Genomic DNA, 22,453 nt, shown 5'->3' with positions numbered 1-22,453 from the left:
GACGGAGCCGTCATTTTGCACTTTTTATCTCAAACTACCTACACAATAAAATGATCGCATCTCCTTTAGGATGGCGGTGCTCATGCATTTTAAAAAATCCTTAACTCGCGCCAGTTCCAGTGGCGCCGTCGCGGCTTCAGCCCCGCCTCGCAGCCGCGCGCAGCCCGCGTCCTCCGCTGCGGGCTCGGCCCCGAGCCGCGCTCAGTCTGGCCTTTGGTCACGCGCCGCATCGTTGCTCCGTAGTTTCCTTACGTGCGCACGTCCTTCCTCCACCAGGACGCCACCGTCCTTAGGGGCAGAAACCAGCGCGCGCGCGCGCACTCGAGTGCACACGTGTTTGCATTCCTCGTCTGCGTGGCGGATTATTGCGCATATGGTGGAGACTGAATTTAATGGGAACAAAATAAACCGGGTTGACTATCGACATGGAGCTTGACCAAGGCTCGCAGAGTTTTTTTTCCTGAAGCGGTTACAAGATTTAAATAACTTTAATGATCCAATGACAAGGTTTAGAAAACCAACTATATCTAATTTTCCAGATTGGTTGCTTGATCACATCCCCGCCTCTGTAGTCTGTTCTGTTTAAGAAAAAATAACTAAAAAATCGAACTAGTGCTGCCATTTCAGCCCCTCGAAAGGCCACATGGAACGGGTTAGAGCCAGGCGTCATCGAAAAGCCGCTGGGAAAAAGCGATCGTGCCGAGGGTCTCGCGAGGAGCTGTCCCTCCCGGGGCGCTTCGCCCCCTCCCGCGACGCACCCTGGGGCGCCGTTTCCAGCCCCTGTCTGCGTCTTCGCGCCCCTCCGGCCCGACCGCCACACGCCGCTTTCGCTGTCGAACCCCACTGCGGCCTCTCGCCGGCCTGACGTCTTCACAGATGCTTCTTCCTCGCCTGCCTCGTGCACGCGTGCCGCACACACATGCACACAGACACACACGCGCATACCACGCACGCGCACACACACAGGACTGAGCAGGTGTCCTCTCCGAACCCAGACGCCCCGTCCCGTCTGCTGCTCCGAGCAGGACGGCCGGACGCGGACGGCCTCAGGCCTCCGGGGCAGGAAGCTGGACGTGCGCGTGGCGGACCCCGCGCGCCTCTCGGTCGCGGCGTAACCTTAGTCGCTTTCGATGAACCCGCGTCCCGCGGAGAGTGTCGCTCCGGTGCCGGGAGACGGCCCCGCGCACAGCGAGCGGCCCTGAGACGTTTGGTAGCAGGTGGCCGGATGCCACGGTGGAAACGGACCCGCGTCGGGAGGCGACACCGTCCTCCGCACGCGGCCCTCGGGCCCCCGACCGGGCGCGGGCCCGTCGTTTCCACAAGCTGGGAGAGGGCGCGGAGCCACGGGAAGGTGAACGCACCGCTGAGCGTGCTGCCGATGTCCCAGGGCCGCGTCGGGTGCGCAGTGGTCAGCCACGCGTTCTTATTGGGGCGACCGTAACCTGGGGTTACGTGGACGGGCTGTGACGGAACCAACCGCCAGACGCCGGCGCGCACGCGGCGGGCACGCAGCACGCATGTCCCAGGCAGCCGGTGCGTGATCGCCCCGTTCGGGTTGCCCCTAACTACATAACTTTAAGTTGACTTCAAAACGACAACACGGAGCAGTTAAAATCCCCGTGGGTCGCTCCTCGTGGGGGCCGCGCATCTGGAGCAGAGCTCAGAGCTGCGGACCCTCCGCCACCCCGCCCCCCCCCAGGGCTCCCCGGGAGCAGAGGGGGCCTGGGCGGGAGGCCGCTCTGAGCGCTTCACGCCCGAGCGTCGCGGGGGGGCCGCGGCGCCGCGTGCCCCACGCGCCCCGCACCCCGAGCGAGCACCTCCGCGGCCGCGTCCATGCGCCAGCCCGAGGCCACGCCCTTCTCTCTGCCCTGCTCAGGATCCTCCACTACGTCTCTCTTTCCCGTGGTCTTTCTTCTTGTCCTGAAGGATCGGTTTTCTCGCCCCTACCAAGCCCACCTCCTGTGGAAAGCGGGGCCAAGGGGCCGCCTGGGAGGCCGCGCGAGGGGCTGTGGGTGATGGGTGGGGCCGGGGCGCAGGCCGCAGAGTGGCACCCCGGCCACGTACTCCCGCATCAACATGAAATGCACGCCCGGCGCGGCTGCTGCTGCAGCCCGCGCCCGCACCCGCTCCCGCGGAGACCGTGAGCAAGAGAGGGAAGGCCTCCGCTGACAGATGCCGGCGCGCGTAAAGGACACTTCCTGTGCCGGCAAAGCTCTGGCTAACAGATGGACTGAAGATGTGAGATGCAGCAAGATTTACCCGGCTAAATAATTCAAGGGGACGTCGCGTGGCGAGCGGGCGCTTTGGGGGGAGCAGCAGAAGGTGCAGATGGGGAGGCCGGCCGAGCCGCCCCGCAAGCCCATCAAGGACGGCACTCGTCTGGCGAGAGTGGGGCACAGAAGGCCCGGGGCGCGGCCGCACACGAGGAACGTGCTGCCCGCTTGCCCCGCAAGGTCAAGAGCACCGTTAGCGGCGAGGGTCGCAGCGTTGAAAGAGGATGCGGAGGCGGCTGCAGAGTCGCCTCGCCCCCCGCCCCTTCCCTGCCTTGGGGGAGCTGGGCGAGGGGGCTCCGGTGCCTGGCTCTGGCGAGGGGCCCAGCCCCGCTCCGTCCCCTGGCGCTGACAGCCGGGTGCGGCCTCCAGGCCCCGATGCAAAACTGCCCGCGCGACGCCCGTCCTCCCGTAACTGTTTCTCAGAAGCACGTGACAGCCCCGCCCCCAGCCCCCCCCAAACCGTTCAGCCCTGTGTTATCACACGGCAGCAAGGTTTATTTCCTTGCACTTGGCTGGTCTTCCAGACCACGCTACACTCAGCTGGACAAAAAAGACCCTTCACTGCTGGGCCTGGCTCTGAGTGCGACCCAGGAAAGCTTCCGGGTGATGGAGACGTTTCAGCTCGAAGGCGTCTTCCGTCATGGGCCTGCACATCCCGCACAGCCGGGCCACATTGGCCTCACGCCGAGGGCGGGCGCGATGGGCAGCACCGGAAGTGACGGGCGGGACAGCTGCCCCGAAGCCCGCTCGGCCCGGCTGGGCTGGGCTGCCCTGGACAAGACCCAGCCTCGCCCTCCACTGCAGCACGACGGCTTAACAAAGCGACGTCCACACCCCGTTCCGGCTCCGGCCCGTGCTTCTCTCGGAACCCAGCAGGTGACGTCCAGGCGTCAGGCGGCGTCTGGGCCAGCAGCTCACACATTTGGCCCTGATAACTGCGGAGGCACCAGGCCCGTTCCAAGACGAAGCCGAAGACCGCGGAGCGAATAGTCTGTTTTGTTTTAAGCTCATCAAAGACTCCCTTTCATTTTGTGATGGTATTCATTTGAGAAGGTAGTTTCTTGGATTTTACTGTGTCCTTACATGAAAAGAAGGAAACAGTAAGATCATAGATTTTGCTTTCTTTAAAGTCTCTATTGAGAAAAAAAAAATCTGCTCTCCTCACTCATCTGCACACAAATCTTTTCTTGCTAGTTGTCTTAATGCTATTCATGATCGAGTTCAGAAGTCGCAGAAGGGCTGGGGTGAGCCAGAAAGGAAGACGAGGCGCCCCAGCTGCGCGGCGGCAGAGCCTCGGCGGGGGCACCCCGGCCACCCTGGGCGCTGTGGGCACGAGCTCTGTGACGCCAAATGCAAACCGGGCTGTCGCCGGCTCTCACGTGGCCAGCTCCCCCAGCCACCGGCTCAGGGACCCGTCTTCTTCCCTGGCTACTGCCCGCCTGGCGGCAGCCGCCCCCCTCCCCTCCACCCCTCTCCTTCGATGACAGCATCGGCTGCCACCCACACCCACCGCAACCCTCAAGGACCCCACGCGGGAGAGGAGGGTGAGGGTCCTTCTGTGGGGCAAGGACCCTTGACGGTCGCCGTCCACCTGCGCGGCGTTTCACAGGACGCTCGGCCCTCCTGGAGCACACAGGGAGCCAGCTGCGAGCTCGCTGCTCACTCCGGGGCTGCTCGGGTCCCTCCTCCCTAACACGCGTGTGCGGTGCGTGTGCGCACATGCGCGAGTGTGTCCAGCTACCACCTGGGAGGGTTTTTCACTTTGTTTTTCTCACGGTTTCCTCGAACCATTTTTTGACCTTGGCCGACCCACAGCACATCCCATCGAGGGCACGGACAAGGGGCTGTAGCGTCTCTGTTCCCTGGGCTTGGTACGGACTTCTCCCGCCGTGGAGGCGACGTGTCAGCCCTTTGCCGGCCAGCCGGCCACACAGTGTTTCACGGAGCTGCCATGAGCCGATATCTACTTGTGTGTCGCACCCCACGAAACATTCTCACGACTACGTGCCGCGTGCGGTCAGCTTCTGCGAGCACTCCGACAGCCCTCCGCGCTGTGAAAGGCGTTATCCGGACGCCGCCGAGCCCGTCGCCTGCCCTCGCCGCCCGACACCCCGGGCAGCGGAAGCGGCAGGCCCCGGCGAGGCGCGAGCCTGCAGCCCGTCTTTTCCTATCCCTGTCTGCGGTCGCGAGGGCAGCGCCGCTCCGTGAATTACGAGGATCAGGACTCCGCGTGGGTCCGCCCCCCAGGCTCCGGGAGGCCGCGCCCTCAGGAGAAGCTGGGGTTTTGCTCATCCGCTCCCTTTTCTCCCGCCGTGACACCCAGCACCGTGACGCCGGGAAGAGCGCGTGCGGGTCCCCGCGGGACCCCGCGGAGCCCCCATGCTCCCACGATTGTAGCTGCCCTTCAAAGGTCGCTCGACATCGGTCCCCGCGAACCGAACGAGAAAGCCACGAAGAGCAGGGCCACCCGCCGGGCCCACGCGAGGCCAGCTGCCGCTGCTACAGACAGACAGCGCGTTTCGTTAAAAGGTTCCGCCAAGAAGGTTATGAGAAATTGTCGATTTCTCCCTCCAGGTTCCCATTCAGGATAGTTCCCATCACCACTGCAAAACCGAATTTGTAAAGACCCGTTGTTTTCAAATGGGGCGGCAAAACCGAGCAGCAGCAGCACGACCCCGGCGGCTGCCCAGCTGCTTTACCGCCAGGACTCTGCTGAAGAAATCAGAGTTCTTCTCTGCGGAAATAAAGGCCAGAAGATGGGGCACATAGATCTCCAGTTTGAAGGTCCCCAAAAGATCCCTCCCCAATAACCTTCCCGAGAGGGCTGCCGGTCAGCTCTACCCCACGCAGTTAGAGTTCCGGCGTCCCTTTCTTCAGTATGAACCGATAATCCAGAATCACCAGACGTTTGAAGAAAATACGTAACATGTGAGTTGGAGACTGACACATGCAAACAGGAGAGGAAGGAAGGGAAGGACGAGGGAAAGAAGGAGAGGAAAAAGGGGTTCGCTTAGAGGAAACCGGAAAATCACAGCGACTAGAAGGAAAAATGCCGTACGTTAATACTGAAGTAGGTGTTGATTGAACGATTATTAAGAAAAGAGGCACTGTGCGCGGTGGACAGGACCAGGCTCTGCGGGAGGGAGTGGAGCCCGCGCCTCCGAGGACTGCGGCGCCCACGGGTGCGCCCGGGCGACCCGCCAACGCTCGAGGAGGAGCGAGAGCCCCGGGGCTGGCGGAGAGCGGAGGAGCGAGGCCGTCCCGCTCTGAGCCGCGTTCTCCCGGTGACTCGGGTCCGCCTGTGAGAACAGAGGTCCCCGGGATACAGCAGCAGGAGGGAGACGCGGCCGCCGCCTCCCCGGACGGTCGCGCCCGCGCCGGGCCGCCCCCCACATCCGTGGGGAACGCCGAGCCGCCAGCAGCGCGGATGCCGCAGCCCCTTCGCGGCGGTCACGCCCCCTCCTCACCACGAGGCCCACGGGGGAAAAACTACATGCAAAGAGCCGCATTAACAAAGCACTCGGGTCCACATTTAGACTCGGAAAAAAGACTCAGGAGGTGCGAAGCCTGAGAGACGGTTATTCCCGTCCAAGCAACTGTATTTCTCATTTTCTATAGAAAGTTATTTTAATAGCTTAATGAGCAGTCTAAAAAATTATGCACTGCGTAAGTGAACTAATGTTACCGGGAAAACGTTAAGCTTTGGTATTTCTGAAGTTCTCCATCCTTCAGCTAAGGGGGATGGCTCGGCTTCTCGCGACCACGTGCGCTGCCGGCGAGCGCCTGCCCGCCTGCGACTCTGCGACCACCCGCCTGGCAGGCGGACGTCCTTCGCTCTCTCCCAGGCTTCTGCTTGGGGCGGAGTCTCGAATGTGCTGAGACAGCCCTCCCGCTGGGCAGCTTCTGGCCGCAGGGTCGGCGGCAGAGACAGGGCTGCTCGACGTGGCTTTGGAAGCCGGCGGGACCTTCGAAAGCCTTTGGCCTGTTGGACCCGTGTCCGCGAAGCCGGCCTTCGGTTTGGAGCCCTCTGCTTCAAGAAGCTAAAGCCTTTCTGCACCTGCGACCCCGGCGGGGCCGACCCGTGGAGCTCTTCCACGGCGTTGGTTGGTCGCAGCATATAAACTTCAGGTGCACTCCCGCGGGCCCCACTTTCAGCGCGGGCCCCACTTTCAGCGCGTGGCTGCGGGCAGGGCCTCTCGCAGGGACCGGCGGCCCCCGCCTCACTCAGCCCCCCACTCGTGCACAACAAGGGCGAGGCGCTCCACTGCATCCTGCTTTCTCTCGCGATGGCAACTGTGTGTCCCAAAAATATGGGACGGTTCCCTAAACGTTGCCCCTCCTTGTTCGGCGGTGCGCCTTCTCCTCGGGCGCCGGAAGGGGGCCTCCCCCGTGCAGGCCACGTTCGCACCGCGAGAGGAAGCCGGGTCTGAAATGCGTTTGCTCGGTGACCGCACAGTGTGAATCGGGTCCACGTGGGCTTGTTTAACCTTCACGTCCCCGGCAGCCTTACACAGGAAGTGACATTGACCCTGTGTTTCAGGGAGGTAAAGAACACAGGAAGATAAGGGTCTGACTCCAGATCACACCGCTCGGCAGCCAGAGCCGATTAAACTCTGTCCCCCCCCCAGTGTCCGTAACCTGCTCGCGAGGGAAAATGCTGAGCGATATCGGGTCGAAATAAGACACGTGGAAGCGAAGATAAGAAATAGCAATAAATCCACCATCAACGAGCAGCGATGAATTTTACTCCGCTTCATGGGGAGAACAGCGCGTATCCTAATTTTAATGTTTCTTCCCCCCTCTAAAAGGAAAGACGGGAAGAAGGGCCACCGCGCGGACACGAAGCCACTGACCGGGGCGCCGCCTCCGCGTGCAGAATCGCAGCGACCCGCCCGGGCGAGGGCGCGGCAGACGCCAGTCAGAGCCGGGATTCGCGGCCTGAGCTCAGCAAGGCCCGACGTCGCGGGCCCGAGAGAGGTGGACGGGGACGCGTGTGGTGGGTCCGGGTCGTGTCCTGGCCCCTGGCAGACGCAGGGAAGGACACCTGTGCCCCCCGCCCCCAGAAGCGCTCGGCGTGAGCCCCACCCGCCGGGCCCCAGCGAGGCTGGGCGAGCGGGCCCTGCACGCGGCTCCCAGGGGCCCTCCAGCTCCTGGTCACCGGGCACTCACTCTCCCATCACAGCCCCGGCTCAGACCCTGCAGAGGAGTCGGGCGCCCGACGCTCCCCGGCCGAGATGACCCCCGGCCCCTTCCACCGCGCATTCCTTCCCGGACAGCCCTCTCGCGGTGTGACCAGATGCTGCGCTTCCGGCCCCGGCAGAGCCCAGGCGGGGGAGCAAGGCTGTCACCTCGCTCAGGCACTGTCTTGTCCGCACAGCAGCCATATGCGCCATCGTGGTCCGTGGTCCACGGGGCGGGCCGCCGGGCTCCCCCCTGGGCCGCCCCCTCGGCAGCCAAAGGGGCGTCTGGGCGGAGGATTTATCCCTCTCAGAGCTGCCGTTTGTCATCCCCGGTGCCCTCTAAATCCACTTTTAATTCACTCCTGTGTCTCGGGGGGCGTGGCTCACGCCTCGGACGCCCTCCCCCGAAGAAGGAGCAGGCCGGCTCGCCGGGAGGCCCTGATTGACGCGTGCGCCTTTCCTTGTGGGTGCCAAGGAGCTGGGCACCAGCTTCCTGAAGGACTTTAATCGCAAAGCGTGGAAGCAGCAGATTTCATCTCGCTCTCGTCTTATGAGGAAATGGAAGGGCTCTTAAGTGCGCGTTGGGCTTTCAGGAACACCTGGAATGGCACAAATGGGGCGCAGTGCGTGTGCGGGACCGGTCAGGTCCATCGGGTGGCAGGTGAAGCACAGCCACAGGACAGGCACCTGCCCAAAGCACTGGACCTGAGCTCAGCACTGTGGACGTCCCCCCCGCTCAGTCGGCGAAGGTCTGGGCAGCTGCCGGCACTCGGGGTGTAACGAACGCACCCCACTTCTGTCTTGGCCTCGGCCTCGAGGGGCTCGTTCTACCCCTTTTATCTGACAGCTGAACACCCCACGGTGCCGTGGCCGCAGCCTCGGCGCTGCTGGAGCTGCAGGCCCCGGGGCGAGGCCCGGCCTGGCTGAACGCGGTGTCTTCCTCTGGCCCTGCCCACCTCAGAGCCGCTGTGGAGACCGAAGGAGGCGTTTTAGGTGACAGTGCTCTGCAAATGCAGAAAAGTCCCGTCTGTGTGCGACATGACTGCCGTTAGCGCTCGTCTGTTTGCCTGATAACCTTCCCATGTCACGCGGCCTCGGCTCCCTTTCCTGCATCTTAACTAGATTCCTCACCGAGGCTCAAGGCCCTTCTGCTGCCGATAAGGAACTTTCTGTCCACGTCAACACTTCACAGGGAAGACAAGCGATCAATTAAAAAGCGCGGGGTGGCAGGGACTCCATCGCCGTCTGCAAAACACATTCACACACCACGTCTGGGAAGCGAACTCGCCTTTGCGAAGCGTCGCTCTGTACGTCTCTGTTAGAGCGTCTCGTTGCAGACCACGGCCTCCTCTGAGTCTCGTCAGGGACCAGGGCGGGGAAGGGCGTCTGCGAACACACGGGGCCAACGGGGAAGAACCCAGGCAGTGGGAGCGACGGCTCCAGGCAGGCCGGGGACAGCTGCAGGCCCGGGCGCGGTGGCCCGAGGGCGGTGGCCCGGGCGCGGTGGCCTGAGGGCGGTGGCCCGGGCGCGGTGGCCTGGGTGCACCCTAGCTAGAGTCTTCGCGGAGCGTTTCTGGGGACAGACGTGGTCCTCGTCTCTGCCACACTCGAGGAGGCAGGACACCCCTGATGATGGGTGGCACTGGGCGTCTCTTTCTTCTGAGTCTCTGTGACAAGTGTCCATTGGTGCCTTTGTGCATTTGTGGATGACAAAAAAAAAGATTTTCTTTAATAGCTGTTACGTTTCTCATTTTTGATATTTAAGGTAGGTCACTAGAGAAGTTTGAAACCGAGAACATGTCCCTTTAACAAAATGACATTTTTTAGTAAAGAGGTTCCCAGTGTCCCCTGCAGAAATATATCTGATTTCAGAAAAGGATTGATTCAAATAAAAATGTGTTTGTATAAGAAAAATTATTTTCTGCTGAGAAAATACATAGTTTGGGGTAAATTTATAGTTCTGGCCAGGTCATTAATATCTGGTTGTCAAAAAGTATTGGTTTGAACAAAAATATGTTGTAATAAAAATGCATTGTTTTGAAGAAATTTATTGGCCCCATGAAAACCTATTCGATTCAGAAAGATATGTTGATTTCAATGAAACATCTACTTGTTTTAAGGGAGATAGTGCTGGGCTCTCGGGTCTTCTGTGGGAAATCCTGTCTGTGACATTGACGTTCACTTAGAGCAGGACACATGGCCACAGTTCGCAGATGGATGGTGGAGCGGCCGGGCCCTGTGCAGCGCGTGATCCTCAGGGCCCCTCCCTCGCAGCACAGGGACCCACCCCCGCCAGCGAGTCCTCCAGAGCGTCGGAAGCGGGGCGCGGCTGCCGTGGTGTTCCAGAGAAAAGTTACCGGGACACAGAGTCTAAACCGCCAACGGGGAGCAGGCTGGTGGAGCTGCCTGACCCGCAGGCCGGACCCGCAAACCCTGTCCATGACTCTGTGCTGACTCTCTCGGTCCGGGGTGGGGGGGGGGGTTGCAGTCTCAGAGGCTTTCGGTGGGCTTCCCCGTGGGGGCAGCAGAGATACCAATGCAGGTGTTCTCCGGAGCAGGCAGACACACGGGGCGCTCCCCTCTCGCGTGTTGTTTCGAATGGGGGCGCTGAGCGGAGGGCCCGTGGGGCCGCTGCGATTCAGGCCGGGGCCGGGGCCGTGCCTGCTGTCCGGCCCCGGCCTGACGGACGGTGCTGGACTCGTGGTCCAGGCGCTTCGGTGCCAGTGTGACCCTGGACCCCTGACCAGTGGTTCTCAAAAGGTCTGGACACTCCCCAGCCTGCCGTCTCCGAAGGGAACGCCGCGGGCCCCGGGTCTCTTGGGAGAACCACGCAGGGTCTGGAAATCGCCCCGACGCCCCTTCTGCCCGGGACCTGCCCTGCCCGAGTCAGCAGGTTCCCTGTGCGCTGCTGGCCCCACTGAGGAGAGTCCTGTGCCCGCCTGGGTGGCGGGTTTGGGGACCGCAAGCCAAGAACGGCCAACTCCCCCGCCCCCCGCCACTCGGCCTCGGTCCTCGAGGGGGCGGTGCGGCTGCCGTCGGTGGGGATCCAATCAGACGAGCAGGGGCTCTCTACTTCAGACAGAAGGACCGAAACGCAGGAAACTCGCCACACAGGTGATGGAAGAACCGCGTGGCGACCCCGAGGGGCACAGAAAGGACCCGCTGCCGCCCGGCGCGGGCTCCCGTCCGGGGTGGGCCGCCGGAGCTCGGAGTCCAGGGTCCCCAGACGAAGCTGGGACCGAGGCGCGCCTCCCTGCGGAAGCTAAGATGGCAGAGAAGGTGGCCCTCTGGAGGAGGCACTGAGGGGCCCGGCCACGGCCTGAGACGCCACGTGGTGCAAAGAGAGAGCGGATAAGATGGCCTGGCTCTCCCCACGCCAGCCCACTCACTCCCCCACCAGGAGAGTCCGGCAGAGTCCAGGCGCGCGCTTTTCGGAGGCTCGGAAAGGGACGGGAGGAGGAGGAGGATGGGTCGGAGGGCAGGGACGCTGGGCGGGGCCTCCGGTGTCTGGGCCGCTCGCAGCTCGCAGCAGGCAGAGGCCGGCCCTGCTCCTCCTGCCCGTTGGCCCCGAGCCACCGGCCCCCTCTGCCCGGTTTAGTGCTCGGTGTTTGCGCCCCCCGAGCAAAGCTGCTGTTGGCTGCATCGAGGGACGAAGGTCCCCTGATCCTGCTCAGGGATCCCGGAAGGAGTCGGGCCGTGGGTGGGACCCGGCAGCCCGTCTAACGCGGCATCTGAGCTCCCCGGAGTCACGGGGTCCACCAAACTCCGGGACCCGTTTAAAATGAGGGGGCCGGTGGCTGTGTTCTCACTTCGGTCTCAAGTGTCAGGCTTTCGCGAGCTAAAACGAACTTCGTTTATTTTTCAGTGTCTCAATTTATGCGATAGGTGCGTCCCCTACAGAGCCGACTTAAATGTATCTGATAAAGCAAATATCACTAGGTGCATTTAAAGTATTTCTAATTTCAAGGGTTTTCACAGCAGATAATCTTGACAGCCTAAGAATCTTTTTGATATGAAAATAATCATTTCCTAGCGACTGTTTTATAAGTTCCGATTTTACATACGTTGGCTTTCCTTTAATCAGGTGACAATTCTACTTATCAGCCCTCGGACAGCAGCTATCCTATAAGACAGGTGTGTTAAATGCCACAGAAGAGGCCCCAATGAGATACGACGGCGTACAGGTAAGGGGCGGGAGGAGGAATTAGTTCCCATTAGAGGGATCCAAATGTTGACTAAATGACAGTAGTATTTGGCTGGAAATTACTAGAATTCAGGTAAAAAAAAAAAAAGCCTTAAAAATTGGGCTTAAGTGGCTTGATTATGAAGGATCTCAGAAGCCGAGCGGAGCGTTTACACTTTAATTAGCAGATAGCGGAGAATCGCTGAAGGTCTTTGTTTTAACGGTGGAGGGGTATGACTGGAATTGGACAAATGGAAGCTTGCTTTTATGCCTAAGAACATTTTTCAGATTATTTGTGAAAATCAGTTTCACTCTACAGAATGATCCCATCATGGTCTGCACCTGTGGTCACGGTCTAAAGTAGGTACATGTAAGGAAAGCCTGTGGCTCCTGACTTCCCAATTATGCTGTTTAGTTATTAATTATGCTGTTTCAACTTTAATTTATAACGTAGTTAGTTGCATGTGCTCTCTTTTACCTGCTTCTAGAGAGCATTCTAGGGAGCATTTTAAGCTAAATCTGAAATTATCCTAAATATACCATCCACCAATATCTCAAAAAAAGATATAAAATCAGTGACTTTCAATAAAAGTATGATCTGAAATCTACAGGGCTTCAGATTTTGTTCAGAGAAACTTTAATTTCTCTAGAAAGACAGAATGCACACATACATATGGTCATGTACAAGTTAAACTAAATGTTTAAAACAAGCAGCTTAAACCGGAATTTGAATTTGTATCACCCTAAAGTATTAATGCTTTTACTGAACCTGGAAAAAAACCACGTGCCTTCCTGTCTAGGGCTCTGTGCGGGACACCGGAGTCCATAGATATGTTCAGTGGGACCGAAGACCAAACCCGCGCTGTCGAGCACGGATCGCAATGCGCGTGACCTGAAATGGCTCTGCTGCGGCGACTGCGCAGAATCTGGGCAAAGAGACTTCGAGTCCCTGCTGCTGCCTCCTCCCAGCCTCCCTCAAGGAGCGCGGCCTTGGCCTTGGCGGCAGGTCCGGACCTGCCCCGCCTGCCCTGCCTCTGCCTCTCCAGGTGCCCCCACCCCGCCACCGCGAGGTCGCGAGGTCGCCAGAGGACTCACTGAGGTATTGGCACTGGCCTCCCAGTTCTCATCTCAAGGGCTGACGTGTGCTGGGTGAATGGGGCGTGGGGAAGGGAAGGGTTTAACTCCCTTTATAAGAAGATGAAATCTATTGGTCATTTAAAGATCAAACCCAGGAACTAAATCTCCTTGACTTTTCCTGGAATTTGTAGTGTGAGCAGTTACGCGCGGTGGACTCAGGAGCTAAACCCCTCCGGCCTGAGGAGACGGTGTTCAAACAAAGCGAACGGCTCAGGGTAAATGCTACGGCCGGTGAAGACGTCATGCTCTCGGCCTCGGCCCAGGCCCGGGCCAGCGATACATAATGCATGACCAGCAAGACTTCTCTTTGCAATTCTGTCTTGGCTGTTGCACAAGCACAAACCTCAAAGGGACCGAGTAATCACAGACAGATTCGGAGTCGTGAGTCGTTAAATCTTCGAGGGGAGAGTTTTTAAACATTTGGTTTGAATAGCGCTCACACTCTGGAGAAGCAACATGAGAAAAATCAATTAGAAATGAGAAGTTGGCCGGGACAAGGTGAGAAATCACTGCAGATTTCATCGTGACCTTGAGTTTCACTCCTGCGAAGGGAAGAGCTCAGAAGGAGGCGTTTCCTGTCCGCGCTGCTTCCCAGGCTCTCTCTGGAGAGCAAAGTGGGGACAGGCGCTCTGCCCCCAGCTTCGTCACCGTTCGCTCCTAGCCACGTCACTGTGGCGAAGTCGCTTAGAGCCCCGGAGCCTCCGTTCCTTTACGCACGACGTGGGAGGGGTAGTAAAGGCTGCCCGTGTTCTGGTGCGAGCGGGATGAAGTTCTGCGAGACTCGCCCTCAGTGCTGAGGAGCTGCACGAATGCACCATCTTCCCTCAGCAGAGGCCCCTGCGCCGCGGGGGCCCAGCCCGGCCCGGCCCGGCCCGCCACGCTGCTCGGGCCGCACCCAGTCACCTGGTTTAAGCACATCGTTGCCGAAGGAAAAAAGGTGGATGCGGAAGATAAAGACAACTCAGACTCACATAAGTGGGGAGCCGAGAGGTGGAGGAGGCTGGAGTCACTGTTCTAATCGCTTTGGCTCACAGTTGTCCCCCTGCCCGGGCCCCTTTCATTGCACACCTGCCAGGTAGCGCGAGGTAGACCGGCCCAGGTTTATAGCACAAAGTCAGACAGAGATGCATGCTGGCTGTGTCTGGGCATGACAAGATGGCACTCGAGGTCTCTGACTTGCCGTGATAGGTAAACTGGGTGGAGACCCTGGGATAAAACACCCGGCCCCTGACATGGCTCCTGCCGCGAATCGAAGCCCGGCGCTTCTTAACACGTGGAGATGGTTTTCGTTCCATTTCAAACCGCCCGCTTTACGGAACCAAAGCTGGGAAGTTTTAAGACCTTAACGAGCGAACACGGTTCTGCAAAGCAGAGGTTAGATCGGCGTCTCCTTCCCCCACCTGGTTCTATTAATAGTATTATCGGCAGGTGCCGAGGATGGAGGCGCGTCGTGTCTGGCCGACGGGCCAGCCGGCAGGGGCTTGCTGAAGGCCAGCTCCCTCCTGGAAGCTCAGTGAAACCACGCCACGGCCGCGGTCGGGGTGAGGAGCGTGGCTGCTGGGCTCTCGCCCGAAGGCCACCCTCCCACACACTTGATTTAAAACAGTCACCACATATTTGCTGTGGACTTTTCTTTCATCATAGTCCAGCCCTGATATTTAATCAGTCTCCACTCCTTTCTGTTTGAACAGAATTGTGGATGCTAAACCACAATTAAAAAAAAAAAAGGCCCAAGAAATGTCATCGCTACCATATTATCCCTCTCTGGGAACACACCTACAGTGCATCGTGATGTCCACACGAAGCTTGCCTCCGATTAAAATTAATAGAGAATTAAAGCTGAATTGTGATGATGGCCTCTTTTAATTTGGCTTAAATCAGTTGGACCAGAAAATTGGAAGTTGGGGGATGGGGGTGGACTGCGAATTAGCAATGCACATGAGGTTCATTAATCACGACGTAAGGCTTCAGAGTCAACTTCAACTTCGACCGGCACCTTAGACTGAGATAGCGTGTGTTTACTAAGACAGTAGGCTTGGATCTTTCATCGAGAATCGATAGCAACAGGGAGCGAAGTCCAGGAGCAAAAACATCTATCCAAGCATCGCACCTTGCGGGGGGCCAGGGACTTGCTCGTGGGCTGCGACGGCCGCCCTCACCCCCCCCCCCAGCGGATGCGCCCGGCGCTTCGGCGCGACGTCACCTCGGGGCCCCCCTCCTTTTTCCAATATGTTGCGAGAGGGTGCGAAGGAACGCAAGGCATGAAGAGAAGGGTGTGCGTGTGTGTGTCTGATGCACGATGATCATTTGCGGAGTAACAGTCAAGATATTTAACAGTGAAGAGTTCATACTGATTCTTCACAAGCTCTTCTAAAAACAGAATAAGAGGAAACTTTTCTCCTTTCATTTTGTGAGGCCGTCATTATGCAGACAACGGAACCAGAAAAACATATCACGAGAATGAAAATTACAGGCCAATATCTCTTAGAATATGGATGCAAAAATATTCGACAAAATACCAGCGAAACAAATCGAGCGATATATAAAGAAGAATTCTACATTGCGGCCAAGTGAGATTTACCCCCGAAATAAACATCTGGGTCAAAAATCCTCAAATCAGTTAATGTAATGCATCCTATCAACAGGATGGAAAACAGAAACAACATGACTATCTCGGTAGACACAAAAAATGCATGTGACAAGATCCGAAATCTTTGTTGACAGAATCACTCAACAAACTAGGAACAAAGGTGCTTCCTCGGCTGAGTGAAGCGCTCCTGTGAAAAAAACCACAGCTAACAACATACTCGATGGTGAAAGGAAAGGGGTAATTCCTCCCTGACGTCAGGGACAAGGGGTGCCGGTTCTCACATCTGTTCAACACCATGCTGCGGGCTCCAGCCAGGCCCGTTAGACAAAGAAATGAAGAATCCAGGTTGGAGAGGAAGAAGCAAAACTCTTTCAGAGTAAACCCTTACCTCCACGGCGCCCGACCCTAGGTGAGGTTCCACGGCCATGCCCCGGGAGGGGACTGTCGTTTCTAGGAACGAAGCTGCGGCAACAGGAGAGCCCACGTGAAACCATGGGGTGGGGTTCTTACACCGTACACAAAAAGTCATGCAAGTGGACCAAAGGCCTCGGGGACAGAGCTCTACAGCTCTCAGGAAAGAGCAGGAGTCAGTCTGCGTGACCTTGGCGTTGGCGAAGCGTTCTTCCATATGACGCTAAAAGCTTGAGCAACAGCAATCGAGATCATTATTGGTCTCGCATTTTTGTTGCTTGTTTACTGTATCGTACGCTCCTTTAAGGTACGTGGCGTCATCTTTGACTCCTCATATCACCCATCCCAATATCTTGCTTATAACAAATGCCCCAGACCGTAGAACGAGTACACGACTTACAAACGTGCAAACGTGGACCGGCTCCCGACAATGAGCACCCCTTCAGCACAGACTACCGTTATGAAACCCCGTTCTCACCGAAAGAAACGCAGACGCCCGGCGGAAATCAGAACGCACGCTACGCCCCCCTTCGCTCCTTCCGCAGACCGCTTTGGCTGCTCGAGGTCCAGATCGGTTTTCGACGGAGTTCAGAAACATCACGACTTTCAAGCGACTAAACTGAGGTTCAAACCCTTTGAGTCTCCCGAAGCTCCCCAGGTCTCTCAGTATAGAGTGGCGCACACCATCACCTCCCACGTGCGTCTGGGAGGCTTCGCTGGCCCGGAGAGAGAGACAGGGATTAGCGCCAGGGGAACAGACGAAGTCTCTCACGGGGAGAGCAGGGCAGCGCTGAACATCCAAAGAGGCGTGTTGAGAATGGGTTTAATTTGGATGAGATCAGTGATCAAGGCATCGGTTTATTCATCTGAAAACGATAATAGGTTAGAGTCACTTTAAGACTCGTTCTGGACCTCAAGCCAGAAAATGGATCGAAGGGAATGTTGCCACAGAAGATACGGGGCGTGCGATTACGCCTCCTTTGCCGAGAAACAACAAATATTTTCGATGTGTGCTCCGTGCGCTGTCTGGAAGCCGCACCACGACAGCCTCCTGCAGCCTGCGAAGCGTCACCGGTCAGAGGAATTCGTAAAACGACGATGAAGGAAAAGGACAGCCCACTTCATTGCCGGGTTCTCGCCGTTTGTCAAGATCAGGTCACGACGACCCTACATATTTGCTCCAGGTGGGATGAAAGAAGCCAGATTAACAGCGGACGATGTGGCTGGTGAAGCCGCTGTGTCCTTACTACTCTGAGCAATGCGGTCGGCTTCCTAAGTCCCCAGGCCTGGCTCCCCGCCCTTTAACTCCCAGGCCCGCTGGGGGCTCGAGGGTTAGGGAAGAAGACCCGGGGCTGGGGGAGTTAAGAGCGAGACAAGGAATGAAGCCCTTTTCCCAAGTCGTCGGCGGGATCTGGTCTCATGCTGTCTCTTGCCGACGGCAGCTGAGCTGCCCGCGGCGGGGCTGACCCACTCTCAAATTGACACAACGGCATCCACTAGCGGCTCCCCAAACCCTCAAGCAGAGACCCCTTTTCCTAAACTCCCTGGAATTACTTCCTCGTCTCTTTTTCCTTTTTAGCTGCAGGACGTAGGTGCTCTTCGGACTCCGTTGCTCCCCCCGTCGGCTCCTAGCCCTGGTCCTGCTCAGCGCGTACTTCCTCTCCTTTTCCGAGTGGGAAGAGCAGAAGCTGGAAGCAGGTGGACAGACCGATCCCTGCTCCCCAGGGACCAGCAGCAAGCTGTGTGGGCTCCCGCTGAGCCCGATCCTGCCCACACGAACGACCTTGGTAATGTGGTGTAGACACCTTCCGGCAACGCCCCAACACACGCGCTCAGCGGACCACGGAGACACCTCTCCTTTCCTCATTCAAGTCCGCTTCGAGGACAGAGCGGGGACATCTCCAGCACCGGATGGATCCTTTGCATCAAGGTCAGAGAAACACGTTGGAGGATCCGCATGCTGAAGGGCAAGCAGAGCCGAGGGCCGAGCTGTGGGGCAGACAGACTCGGGACGCGAGGGGTCGGGCGGGAGGCTTCCCCGGCGGGCGGTCGTGAGGGCTCCTTTCCGGCCATGGGGCCCTCCGAAACCCTCCCCTAGAGGGCCTGTGCCGGGGCACCGGCTCGTGCAAAGCGCGGCACGCAGTGGGCTCCCGACGCCCTTGCAGCCGCCCTACTCGGCAAGAGGGGCAGATGCCGGCGCCCTCGGTCCGCGGGCTCGGTGGGTGGAGCTCGCAGGGAGCAAGCGTGAGGAGGAGGGTGCGGGCGGTGGCGGGCCCAGGGGCCCTCGGCGGCCCGGCGTACGGGAGCTCCTGCCGGGAGGCCGTGCGCGCCAGGCTGCCCCCGACGCTGCCAGACCTCTGCGCCGCCCGCGGCCGATCCCCGCCACACGGCCGGCACCCCTCACACATGTCCCGCAGGACTCGGTTCTGTACTTAGGTGGAAAACTGGGAGATCCTCACTGCCTCAGCCAGGGCGGGTTGGGGGCGCGGCGTCACGGGCCCAAACCGTCGCGAGCCGAGAGCAGGGGCGCCTGGCCCCCGGCCCCCGGGCTGCTGCGCGCGGCTGTAACCCCTTCGGGCTCATCCCTTCCACCCGATCAAACAGGGAGACGGCCCCTGGTCACCTTAAAGGAGGCCCGGCCCCTGGCCCCCTATCTAATAAACACGAATAATCCTCGTCAGCGCTGCCCGCGCTCCCCGAAGTATCTCCCGTCCCCAGAGCCTCTTATCCCCTCCTTCCCAGATGGACGGCTGTCAGTCCATGGCTTCTCCATGCAATTTCGCTGAGGTCGAACTGGTGATGTGTTTGCAAACCAGAGGCCCAAAGGGACGCCCTCCACAGGTGCGGTCACCGAGCAGACGTCGCTGGACTCTCCAAGGCGCCCGGCACTGGGGAGGGACCGTCCCTCAGGATCGCGTGGGGCTCCGCGTCGCTCACAGCCGTAAGGGGGGTGCGCTTTCCTGGGGCTGGGGCAGCTGGCGGCAGCTCGTCCCCACGCGCGAGGACGGCTCGTCAGCGCCGCCTGGCATGGCTGTTTGCGTGGGCTTAAGTGCTGCTTTTTTCTTTTATAATTTATGGAGCTGTTGATTAAATACACATCTATTTCATTCCCAAGGCGAGCCCAAGGTCCCGGCTAATTCAAAGCAGATGTGAGGGACCGGACGAGAAACGCCGCCGAGATTTCTCTGCTTTTTCACCTTCTGACCGACCAACTTGAAAAATCACGTTGGTCACACACTCACAGAGCTGCACGCGCACACACGCACACGCGCGCACACGTGCACACACACGCTCACACGCACACACGCGCGAATCGCTGGCGTGTGACTTTCTCTGGCACCGGAGGCCGGACTTCCGCCCCGTCGGCGCCCCCTCGTTGCTGATTCTATATAGATTGTAAGTTCCGTGAAAGCAAAGTTTGGGCTTAATCTCTTCCTCTTCTAATCAAAGAGTTTAGCACAGTGCTCTAAATGCAATGCTCTCTCAACAAATGCTTGATTAAATAATTAGGATTCGAAGTTAATTTGTTGTTGCAAACCTTCAAGAAGCACTAAATTCTATCTATTCGGAGATTATTAAACGTGCAGACTGGCGATCCAAATCGAATCGGGCGGTTTTGAAGGACTCATGCTGTGGCTGCAATCATTTTCGGCTTTATGTAAACAGAAACCTGACAATTTCAACAGAAATTTAAAATATCTCCCTCCCCATGCAACACGCTTAACTCCTTAGGATGCTCACGGATCCTTCCAGTGCTGCCTGGGACCCAGGCCCCGTGTCTCAGGGGACAACCGCCAGAGCCTTGGGGTCTGTCCCTCGAAAATCTCTAAGTCCTGGTCCAGTGCCTGAGACGAGTTGGAACGATCCGCACCAGCCTTACGATGTACCCCAAACCCAGAGCAGAACCAAGTGGGCCCTGGTTCCTCTTCTCCCATCGGGGGCTCCCTCGGACCCTTCATCCTACACGCGGAGTTGACCAGATGTCCCAAGGAGCTCCAGCTGTCTATGGGTTCGTGTTAAGGTGTCTAGGACAGAGGCAGGCGAGGGCGGTGGCAGGAATCCCTTGCCCGGGCATCGCCTGGCACTGGTACCCGCCCCGTGTGTCGGGCCGCTCCCCGTGAGCAGTGTGCCCTGTTCTCCGAGGCCTCTCAGGACAGCTGCCCCAGGAAGCCAGTGGGTCCTGCCATCGACACCCTCTCTGGGCTCGGACCAGTCTGCTAGCACCCTGCTTTCCCGCGTCTCCCCCAAGTCGTGCTGGGTGAACTGGCTACGGCCACACCTTGGTGGCACGAAACACTAGTTCCTCTCACAGTGCTGGAAGCCAGGAGTCCACAACCGGTTTCTCTGGGCTGACAGCAAGGTGTCGGCCAGGCCCGCTACTGACCGCTCCAGGGGAGAGCCCGTCCCTTGACGTTTCTGACCACTGGTGGCCATTGGCACTCCTTGGCTGGTGGCGGCGTCACCCACCTCTGCCGCCCGGCCAGAACCTGGAGCACCACGCCTGAGACGTCACGCACGAGGCACCACGCCTGATCTCCGGTTGCAAACTTCAAGTCTCTGATCAATTGTTTCAAAGAACAGTTTCTTTTTCTTACAGATCTCCAAGTAGATGAGCTGCAGACGTGCTCAGCAGTGGCCATGGACGAGAGGCGATACCGCTTCCTCGGAGGTATTCACAAGTGTGGGGGAGCTTCTCTGGGTTGTCACGGAGTGTGGAGCATGGCGGACGTTCAGCGAGCAGCGCCTAGAACCCGTGGCCCGGTCCAGCGCAAGACAGAGGATAATCCTGTGGCCGAGAATTCCGCTTTCCACGACCTGAGCTTCTAACCTAATCCACACTCCGTAAGTATCACACGCTTTCATGTGATCTGAGTATATGACTCTTCCAGGACCATATGTCCATGTCAACTGAAGAGTTTAGTTGGTTAGAAACTTTACATAATCTGGTCATGGTTTTGGAAAATCACGTCATTGCAGGGAAAACTACTTGTGTTAAGTACCCAGCATGACGCACACGTCACGGTTTGCACTGGGGCCGTCACGTTCCCAGCCCATCTACACACAGAGGCAAGCATGTAACGACCTAACTATGACTGCTAGGACAGCATTCCCAAGCTTTTCCGTATGGAAACGTATGTCTGATCGTTAATTAATTTCCTTTCCTTGTTCCCGCAGGCCCAGAACCCAAATCCCGTATCCGGCAGCTGGCCTTTGATGGCGGCACGATGGCGAACACGGTTGTGGGGACTCAGCACGGAGAGTCTTTGTGGGCGGTGGAATTGATCGCCCACTGAATGCGAACTGTGGGGTGGGGACAGCTCTCCGGCTCCGCCGCGGTGACCTGGACCTGCCCCCAGCAACGGCTCCACCCGCCGCAAGTCCGCCCCCACTGGTTTCCACGGGAAGGTTATTGGGAAGCTATTTATTATTCAACTATAAAAGGAATTTAGCAAAATCATGAATCACTATCATTAATTATTCACTGGGATTAAGGAATCGGTTATAACCATGTCTCCCTTTAATCCTGTTTTATTAATTTATATTCTTGGCAAACTCTTCTACTAAACGGATTCAAGCTCACTGTGGGGACCCAGGGAAAGGACGAAGGCCCCTGGGGCTGGAGAGCAGCATTTGCTTTAATTTGATAAAATAAATTAGCATGGGATTATGGGTGCCATTAGCATAAAACCCCCCACGCTGCTCGCCAGCCTTCGGGAGAATGCGAGTGATAATGGTGCGTGTGTGTGTGTGTGTGTGGTACACGCTGGCACACGGGGAAAGAGTCGAGGTGGCTTTAAATGTCAGGAAAGACCTCCAGGCCACGTGCGGTCCACCCAGCGTGACTTTTCCCTTCTGGCAGTGGAGCAGTAAGGACGGAGAAGTTCCCCAGAGATGTCGCCCCCAAAGGCAGGCGCCCGGCCCCGGCTTGACTCTGCCCCCTCGCCCACGACTCCGGCCGTGCGTGCCGGAGATCCTGACTGCCGTTTACGGGCACGTCAGCGGGAGGATGTTAACCTCGTACTCTTCAAACGCCCAGCGAGCTCTCCGAGTGTTCTCCACACCCTCGTCTCCTTCGACTCTTCTTTAAACAAGGGGAGAAGTCATGTTCTTGAATAAAACAAAGCAAAGCGGAAGGAGTTGCTAGGAAAAGCATCCAGCACGTTACGACGAGAGTGCGGGCATTAAACACAGCTTCACGCTTCTTATCTTGGGATATTTCCTCACTGCCGTGAGCCCAGTTTCTTTTAGAACAGCCATCACAGGGGTAGCGTAAGAACTCGGCGGCTAAGCGTTTCGAGGCCCCTTCTAGCACAGACGCAAAATCGAGGCTTCTTACAAGGACTGCTGCTGTCATCACGGAGGCTTGGCATTTAGGGGGCCTCTGCGTATGCCGAACCTCCGGCGTTGCGGGGTGCCTCGCGCGGGCCTGAAACACCCTGAAAACGCGATTCAAAGCAGAAGCGTTTAGTCTACTGTCCTCCCAAGAACATTCCGAGCGCTGCTCAAAACAAACACACCATCTGTGGGGAGAGTGGAGCCCAGTGGGGAGGCCGGGCTGGCTGTCGTGTCGTGGCCCCCACTCCCTCGGTCAGAACAGGGTGCCCCCCCGGGGCTGTGGTTCTAGCCTCCCGCGCATGCTGCCTGCGGTCACGTCTAAAGCAAAAGCGACACCTCCTTG

This window comes from Rousettus aegyptiacus, unplaced genomic scaffold (genome assembly GCF_014176215.1).
Source record: "Rousettus aegyptiacus isolate mRouAeg1 unplaced genomic scaffold, mRouAeg1.p scaffold_m13_p_17, whole genome shotgun sequence".
Classification (NCBI taxonomy): Eukaryota; Metazoa; Chordata; class Mammalia; order Chiroptera; family Pteropodidae; genus Rousettus; species Rousettus aegyptiacus.
Note: the sequence above shows the minus strand (reverse complement) of the source record.